Below are 8,394 nucleotides of genomic sequence, written 5' to 3'. Positions count from 1 at the left end.
AGGATAATGGTGCTATTTTGATTTTACCATTCCAGGTAAAATGATGCCATATCCTTTTATCTTTCATCAAAGGCAAAGTTAAAGGGTCGAGAATGAAATACTGTAATTCCAGATGACTTGCCTCTATCTAGCCTGAGTTTTGCCACTAACTAGGTGGTTAACTTTGAGAAACCATTTAAATTATGTGGTTTGAATATTATATGATTAAATCACATTTTCAATACACAATTCCACTTCTCCTTTTAGCTTGACACTTTGATCACTCTCTGGTATTATACCTTAATTTCACATAGAATATGAAGAAACAAGGACAAGAGCAAAGAAGTCACCCAATCAGAGCAAAGCAGTTAATGGCAGAGCCAGAATTAGAACAAAGGTCTCCTGCCTTCTAGAATTGTGTTTATTAAGAAATCAAACATTGCAGAGACATCTCATCTTCCTCTGTCTCTCTCACTCTGGAGGTTGCTACTCTGAAAGTGATGTCTTTCTTTTTCCATTTTATTATACTTTTACTACATGGACATATGTAAGTAAAAAACACATAATATTGTTTTTCATGTTTTTAAGAATTCAATTATTAATCTGAACATCCTTTCTCAATTGGCTTATTTTACTCAACATAATATTTTAGAGATTTATATAATCGTATACTTGTGTATGAATTATTTAGTCTATATATCTATATATGGATTGATATATGTTGCAGTATATAGTTGCTGTATAGTATTTCAATGAAACTATATGCCCCAATTTGTTTATCCATTCTCTTGACCAGTGGCTTTTAACCTTTTTTGACCATGCAGTTAATAGGGGGTAAAAATACATTTTACATGGTGACCCAGCCAATAGATATGTGTGTCTGTGAAATAGAAGTTTACCTTTTCATTTATCCTCATTATGCATGATGTGCTTTCCTTTATTCTATTTAATTTTTTTTTAGATGCTGCTTATAACTCTCTAAATTACACAGCCTGCTAATGGGTTATAACTCAGCATTTGAAAAATACTGTTCTAGGAAATATTTTTCAAGTTGATATAACATTTCCAATATTCTGATATTCCTGTAAGATGGAGTAGGAAGCTAGGACACTGGGTAAGTCCAGTTTAGTACTTTTTCAGGAAATGAAAGATGTAACTGAATAGAAATGTATTAAGCAAGTAGATTGCTTAGGTACAGAAAACAAGTTTGTGAACCATGGTTTTAGGCAGTGAAACTGATTTCTTATCATGAAGTAATTCTGAAAAATTGTGTACAAGTTTTTGTTTTTTTTAATTTTTATTTATTTTTTATTAAAACATAATTGTACATATCTAAGGGGTACAGCATTGAACATCAATACCTGTGTGCATTATGTGATGCTCAAATCAGGATAATTAGTATATTCAACATTACACAGTGAAATCATTTTTTTGTGGCCTTTTACCAATTTCTCACTAACCCCCCTCAGATTTTTAAATAATTCATATTTAGAATTGATGCTGCAAACTTACTACTTTAAAGAATTCCTATAGACAGTCTATTTGTAAATTGGAATGGATATTTTTAAAAGTGAATAAAGTCACCCATTTTAACTTATATTTACTTGTCGTGGTGATTGAAGAATGCCCATAGCTCAGGGAAATGGCTCTACCTACATTTTCATCAGTTGCATTGATAACCTTTATGTCTCAATTGCATTACAGTATATTATTTGCAGACTTAAATACAAATGACCTCATTGACTTAAAGGTCTCTATGATGATGTTGTAATGGGGATTTCTGTGGTTAGTGGGAGGAGATCATTTCTTTTTCTAAAAAAATATTCAATTTCAATATTGTTACATGTTATATTGGTCTTTGAAGGTACATTTTAGCACATGGCTGTGACTAGACACATAAGAATATTTTGCTTTTAGCAAGGATGATAATTTCTACCTTTTGGCCTTGTCTTCTGACTTAAATACTCTAATCCTTTCATCATTAGCTCTCAGTATACAATGCTTGTCAATATCTAGTGACTTCGATGAATAAACCAAAGTCTTCATATGATCTAGAGGCCTTAAGATGCCTTGTTCTCTTACACTGATTTTGAAGGAAGTACTGTAGTTGAGTTGGCAGAGAGAAAGCCAAATCTGCCAAAACTCAGAATAAAGAACACTCAAAAGAGAAGTGCAAGGGAAAGCAAGTGTTAGGAGGCTATCATCCCAATTAGAAGCCATTGCATGGTTATGATCTAAAGGAACTTGGACACTGGTAAACACTCATAAAGGTCTCTTACCTGAATCTTTCACCTTGTAGTACACTGGCCACTGCAGTCACTGGCCACAATGTATAGATATAGATAATAATAGGAATATATAACCTCTGCAGGCTTGTCTGCCCATCTGACTCCAGTTTGAAGGAGTGAGAGAGTTGATAAGGAGATTGAAATGGAAGATGGGGGTTCCAGTGGAGGCCCACTCCTCTCTTCTGAACTCTCAGTTCCAACACTGCTTGGTACCTCCTCTCCCCTGACTCAATAGCCCACTTCTCAATACACTGCCAAACTCTTCTTACTGTGTACAGCCCCTGGAGCTCCTCTGTCAAGCAAAATTAAAAAACAAGCAAATTCATCCTACATCCTCCCACTTCTTTAAAAAAAGATTTGTTTCCTAAATGAATGAGCTCTTCCATGAGGCCACTATTTCCCTCTAAGCTAGGGTGAATATATAATTTGGCATGGAAACCAGGACACTTTTAAAGTATAAATGGGGGCACTATTAATAATTATGTCAAGACCACAGGTATACATTGGGACTGTTCTTGGCAAACCGGCTCATACAGTCAACCTAACTATAGTCATCTCAAGCAAAGGGTATTCATTTTCCTGTGATTCACCTCATTCGGGGTTACAATCCAAAGATACTTTAGGAACAACAACACGTCCATGCAAAACCCCAGTTCCTCTGCTGCTCATTCTTTCCTGCAACCTCTTCACAACCCTTCCTCCTTGCTGTTATTATCCTCCCAGGGACTCCTTCCTCCTAGACTTCAGCACCTAGTTCAATATCTCCCTCTGTTCCTCAAGAACTGGATCTATCCTATCGCTTTTCTAATAATCCAACCCCTAGTGGCCATGACATCTCAACTTTCACTCTGGATCCTGGCACCTTGCTGTCCATCAGAAATATCAAATTTTTGTTCACGATTCTCTATACTTTCTTATCTCTTTCAGTGTTTCCTCTTACATATGTTCTTCGACCTCCCTGGGACCCAAGATCACCCACACTTCTTCCTGTCTGCCAGTACCCTATCTCTTAGTATCTTTTATATAGCTTACTCAATGGTTCATTACTCCAATTCAATTCTTTTAATTAAAACTCAACTTCTTTGATTCAGTGTCTTCCAAATCCCCACCTGGCAAAATTTTTACACTGAATTGATCCTGTGGTTCATTCTTTTCACGATTATACTTGGGCTATGAGCTCAGCTATTGTCACAGCACTGACATATTACATTGATAACTTATTTGCAGTCACCAGCCTCAATGTCTTCTTTTTCTCTGCTCACCAATTCTTCTCTATCTTTTTAGTTAGTCTCTCCACAGTCTTCAAAGCAACTATTTCAAGCTTATTCACTTTTCTTAAACTTTCAATCCAGTGGATTTTCCCTTCACTTGTAGCAAATAACATCAATACCTTCTTCAAACCTTTCCTCTACTTCCCATCATGACAACTAACAAATTTACTTGCATCTGTACTCATTCTTTCTTCTCTTAAGCACAACTGGTATGTCCCCTCCTATCTAAAGTTAGTCATGCTGTTTATCCTTCTGTTCTCATTTTTTAGATCTTCTGGTTTCCCTCTCAAATCTCTGCGGGCTCTATTTAGACAGCTTATCTCCAAAATACTGCTGTCCTTCATGAATCTCCTTAAGTCGGGTGGCTTGGCTGAGGCTGAATGATCCACCCAAACTCTAAAACAGGCAAAAGGATTAGTCCATGATGTTCTCGAGGGTCAGAAGAGAAGTCTTGCCAGATGACAAGGAACACTGGCAAATGTTATGACCTTAGTGAGCTCCGCAGTCTGGGGTCTGGCATTAGCCTTGAAACTCAAGTTCATAGGTACACTACTTTACTTCACAGAAAAGACAGCTATAAATTCCTAAATTCATAAGACATGCATGTAAGAAACAAGAAAAACTATATATTTATAAAGAAAAATATAATTATCATGTATATTCTCTTCACAAAGGAAAGATATGGAAAGTGAAAATATCAAAGTTGCTAATGTTGGGTTTAGCATTGATCAAGCAGTTTTGTGTATGATATACTGCCTAGGGGGTTACCCCTCTGCCATTTAGATTAGATTGTGAAGAGAGATGATTCCTGTTTAAATATTCAACCAGTCTGATGTCAAACATTCATTCTCTAATTAAGTATATATTGCAAACATATCAGATACCATGTTCATTTTATTAAGTAGCTACTTCCTGATGTTTTGGGAAGCTCTTCTGGTTAGAACAAGTTATTCAAAATGCCTGAAAGCAAAATTCCCTCAAAGCCATTAATTAGCTTCTCTCATAAATTGTGTCTTTGTTATCAGATAAAAGCATTACAGTCGGCCTTCTGTATCCACAGGTTCCATATCAATGAATTCAACCAATCGTGGATTAAAAATATTCAAAAAAATATAAAAACTAACAATACAACAATAAAAAGTAATACAAATAAAAAACCAATAGAGTGTAACAACTATTTGCATAGCATTTACATTGTATTAGGATTATAAGTAATCTAGAGAGATTTAAAGTATATGGGAGGATGTGCTTAGGTTATGTGGAAATACCAGGCCATTTTATATAAGGGATATGAGTATCCACGAATTTTGGTATCTGTTGGTGTCCTTGAACCAGTCCCCCATGGACACCAAGGGATGACTAGTCTGTATTTCCTTTTGATTTTAGGGGAAAAAAATAAATAAATAAAAACCTATGACAGAACAATTAGGCAACAGAAACACCTATACAAACTGGGATAGAAAAACCTAATTAAAATAGTACAGTTATGTTTCTCTATTACACTATTCACTATCTTTGTAAATTAAAAATGAGAGAAAAATCTTAATCTCACAGTCTTCACTTAACAAACCCTAGTAGAATATTCAAATTGATTTTTACTCTAAACTAAGAGCTATTCTCCAGTAGAAGAAAATGTTTCCTAACAAACCCATCATTTAAGAATGCCATAACCATTTAAAATCACAATGTTCATCACAAGAAGTAATTCATTCATTCTCTGCACATGCAGGTGAAGTCTACAAAAAGGAAAAGTACTATCCATGTGTTTCTGGAAGCATCAAATTGGAAATTATTCCCTTTGAAATAGAATACACAAATATGCTTGGTGGCCCAGAATTTAAAATTATGTTTTTGTCTGTATCTCCCTGTTACTATTAATTGTTACTCAATTCTTTATAAAGTAGTTATCTTTTAATTCACTCTCAGTGGTTGTCTTGTCATTCGCTTATTCAGAATAACTCAAGGCAGATATTAATAAATATCTGATTTTAAAGGAGTAAACATCAAATAGGTTATGTTTTAGACACAACTAAGCATTAGGTTTGGTGAAGAGTTCTGTGTTGATCCTTGTGTTAGTCCGTTTGTGTTGCTCATAACAGAATACACAGAACTGGGTGATTTATTAGAAAACGAAATGTATTGCTTACAGTTTCAGAGGCTAGGAAGTCTAAAGTCCAGGGAACAAATCTGGTGAAGGATTTCTTTGCTGGTGACTTCAATGATGGCCGATTATCACACTGCAAAACAGTAGAGGAGAGAGAGCAGAGGGAGAGAGTAACCTCCTCATTCACTCTCCTTTTAAAGCCCTACAATCCATGCCCATGACCACCATTTTTGGTCTATTCACTAAAGCATGGTCCTACAATCTAATCACTTCTTCAAGGCTCCACATTTCAATTACCATAAAAGGATTTCCCACCTTCCTAACAGTCATAGCGGGGGTCAAGTTTCTAATACATAAAACTTGGGGGGCACAATTCAAGCTTCAGTGAGTTTTGGGGTGAAATAACTCAATCCACTACATTCTACCCCTGGCCCTCCAAAACTCATGTCCTTTTCACATGCAAATACACTCATTTCATCCAAAAAGTCTTAACTTGTTTCAACTCAAAAGTCCAAAGTTCAAAGTTCCATCTGTGAAATCAAAAGCAAGTTATCTACTTACAAGATACAATGGTAGGAAGCATAGGGTACATATTCCCATTCCAAAATGAGAAATAGGCCAAAAGAAACAGGTAAAAGGTCCTAAACAAGTCTGAAAACCAGCAGGGCAGGCATTAAATCTCAGAGCTGGTGAATCATGTACTTTGAGTCCACGTTCAACATCTTCTGCATGCTAGTGTGGGGGTTGGGTCCTGTAAAGCTACACGACTAATTGTATGGTAAGACATAGCCATACAATTCTATGGCTAATTGTATGGCTTCATAACTAAAGCCAAAATGTTTCATTATTTTCGTTATACTAAGTTTTCCATTTGTATTTTCAAGGCTGGGGCTCAGACCCTTCAAACCCATTGTACAGACTGTGCCAATTGTATGGTAGGGGTTATTGTCATACTCCTGCCAACATACCCCTCACATGCCGGGCTGGATCCCCAGACCCTGCACATGCAAGTCCACACTAGATAATTAGGAAAAGATCCCGGGAGCTGTTGGCAGATGATACAAGCTCAGTCCTCAGCAGTAGCAGCTGCAGCTTGCAGCAGCAGCTTACAGCAGCAGTAGCAGCCGAAGCAGCAGTGGCGGTGGCCTCTTGGGGCATCCCAGGCGCACTGGCAGCAACAGCTTGCAGTAACAGCATCCAGCAGCAGTAGTGGCCTCCCCATGCCCCCCCCCAGGGGCATCCCAGGTGTGTGTGGGGGGCACTGTGGATCAGAGCCACTTGTCCTTTATTAAGTCTGATAACCTAGGACACCTGGGCACACATACGCAATTACATTAGACAATAACCAAGGAACACCTGGGCACATGTGCATATTTACATCAAATGCTTGGCAAGATTCTGAATATCTGAAGAAGCCCTGACCATTTTCCTACATTTTCCATACAGGTCCCCAAGTCCTTGGACAGCTCCTATGGCTTTCCTGGTCTCAGGCCACACTTCAGCTATCCCAGGCTGCTGTTCCACTCTGGTAGCTCCACAAGTCCGGGGTATCCATGGCATTCCTGCTTTCATAGGAATGAAAATGCTTCACTAGGTATGGTGCTGTTGGGGTTTCTCTGCTGCAACTCTGATCCCATGTTTGCACTTGTCATTGCTCTAGTAAAGGTTGTCTGCAGTGACCCTGCCCCTGTGACAGATCTCTTTCTGGGCCCCCGGACTTTTCCATACATCCTTTGAAATTGGGGTGGAGGCTTCCAAGCCTCCACAGCTCTGGTATTCTGTAAGCCTGCATACCTCACACCATATGGACACTGCCAAAGCTTCTGACTTGTATTTTCCAAAGCCGTGGGTCCAGCCACACCTGCGGCCAATTTAGCCATGGCTGGAACAGCCAAAGCAGTTGGGGTGCTGGTGCTGGAAGCAGCTTCCAGAGGTGGCCCTGAGCAGTGAGCCTGTGGAGGTTGCCTCAGGCCTGTTTCTCTAGACCATTCTGTCTCCCTATGCCATTGGCCATGAAATGGAAGGGTTAGTCCCTAAGGCTTCTGCAATGCCTTCAAGGTCTTTCCCCCCTTTTCTTGATAATCCCATTCTTTTGTGTTAACCTTTTTAGTACTATTAAATTTTTCTTCTGAAAATGCTCTCTGCTTCTCTACCACATGGCCAGGCTGCAAATTTTCCAAATCTTTACACTCTGCTTCCCTTTTAAATTCTGGCTTTATGTCATGCCTTTGCCACCATAACTCAGCGTACACTATTGCAAGTAGCCATGCAGCTTCCTTACTGCTTTGCTGCTTAGAAATTTTTTCTGCATAATACTCTGGTTCACAACTCTTGCGTTTCAACTTCCACAAAGTCCTAGGGCATGGGCAAAATGCAGCCAGGTTCTTTGCTTGTTCAAAGCAAGGGTGATCTTTGCCCCAGTTTCCAATAAACTCCTTCTTATTTCTATGTGAGACCTCCTTAGAATGGTCTTTACAGTCCATATTTCTATCAACATTCTGCTCACCAATGTATAACTAGTCTCTAAGACATTCCAAACTTTCCCTCATCTTTTCGTTTTTTTCCGAGTCTTCCAAACTCCTTCAACCTTTGCCTAACACCCAGTTCCAAGGCCACTTCCACATTTTCAAGTATTTGTTATGAACAACACCCCAATTTTCTGTATTAGTCCTCTTGTGTTGCTTACAACAGAATACACAGAACGGGGTGATTTATAAGAAAATGAAATTTATTGCTTACAGTTTCAGAGGCT

The sequence above is a fragment of the Cynocephalus volans genome, chromosome 1 (assembly GCF_027409185.1).
Source record: "Cynocephalus volans isolate mCynVol1 chromosome 1, mCynVol1.pri, whole genome shotgun sequence".
Classification (NCBI taxonomy): Eukaryota; Metazoa; Chordata; class Mammalia; order Dermoptera; family Cynocephalidae; genus Cynocephalus; species Cynocephalus volans.
The sequence above is the reverse complement of the archived record's forward strand: the minus strand, read 5'-3'. Positions refer to the sequence as shown.